Below are 1,399 nucleotides of genomic sequence, written 5' to 3'. Positions count from 1 at the left end.
ACAAATCTGCATGGAAAAGTACTAAAGTTTTAGACTTGGACTTGTGTACTTTTATTTCCCCTTTCTAGTGTATTAAGAAATGACATGCACTTTTAATTTGCCAAAAGCAATGCTTATATTCTGGCAGCAACATGCTACTTCTATTACATAGTAAAGTGAATACCAGAACTACAAAGGCAGGAGGTGTAAGTGAATTTTTATTGGGAAGGAAATCCAAGTGGAGTAAGGAATAGAGATGTGTAAAAAGGTTTCTTGAGGGAAGAAGGAAGACACCCTGTTTGCATTTAGTTTTCAGCCCCTTCTGCTGCATCACATTCTTCTCCTGCACTGTCTGATGTCCATAATGTTAAGTTGTCTCTAAGCAACTGCATGATGAGGGTGCTGTCCTTATATGCGTCTTCATTCAGTGTATCAAGTTCTGCAATGGCCTCATCAAAAGCCGTTTTAGCCAGTGTGCAGGCAAGCTCTGGGTTATTAAGGATCTCATAGTAAAATACAGAAAAGTTAAGAGCCAGCCCCAGGCGGATTGGATGTGTGGGTTGCATCTCTTTCTTGCTTATATCAAATGCCTCTTGGTAAGCTCCTTAGGAATTATCTATCGTTTTTTTCTGATCATCACCACAGGCAACTTCAGCAAGGTACTGGAAGTAATCTCCTTTCATTTTCAGATAGAAGACCTTACTCTCTGGATTAGTTGCATTGGCTATTAAATACTTATCCAACAATTCCAGGACCATGGTGCAGATGGACCTCAGCTCCGACTCCACTTTCTCCCGATAGTCCTTAATCAGCTGCAACTTCTTGTCGGAGGTGTCGGTCTTCTGCTCCATGCTCGAGATGACCCTCCAGGCGGACCTGCGGCCCCCGACCACGTTCTTGTAGGCCACCGAGAGCAGGTTGCGCTCCTCGTTGGACAGCTCAGCGCCCTGCTCGGTCACGGCCTTCATGCAGGTGGCCATGTCGTCGTAGCGCTCGGCCTGCTTGGCCAGCTTGGCCTTCTGGATCAGCTCGGTCTTCTCCATGGCGCGGGGGCCGAGGCCGGGGGCTAGGCGAGCGAGGGCTAGCGCCGACCCTGATCCGGAGTCCTCCTCCTCGAGAGCTTCTCGTCTCAGCGGCCGCGACCTATTATGATCTTTTGTATCTCTGTAGCATCAGTTGTAATGTCTTTCTTTCTGATTTTATTTATTTGGGTCTTCATTTTTCTTGGTTAGTCTAGCTGTAGACTTGTCAGTCTTGTTTACCCTTTCAAGAAACCAACACTTTTTTCATTAATATTTTATACTATTTTATTTAGTTAGTTTCAATTATATCTATTTCTGCTCTGATCTTTATTATTTCACCCCTTTTACTAATTTTAGGCTTCATTTGTTCTTGCTTTTCTGTGTACTTGAGGTACATT

At 44.4% G+C, this 1,399-nt stretch overlaps 1 pseudogene; it reads right to left on the bottom strand.

The window, feature by feature from the left end:
- Positions 1-278: 278 nt before the first annotated feature.
- Positions 279-1,022, bottom strand: LOC144251486 (14-3-3 protein theta pseudogene; annotated as a pseudogene).
- Positions 1,023-1,399: the final 377 nt, after the last annotated feature.

The sequence above is a fragment of the Urocitellus parryii genome (assembly GCF_045843805.1).
Source record: "Urocitellus parryii isolate mUroPar1 chromosome 13 unlocalized genomic scaffold, mUroPar1.hap1 SUPER_13_unloc_9, whole genome shotgun sequence".
NCBI lineage: Eukaryota > Metazoa > Chordata > Mammalia > Rodentia > Sciuridae > Urocitellus > Urocitellus parryii.
Note: the sequence above shows the minus strand (reverse complement) of the source record. Positions and strands in the feature narration are given on the sequence as shown.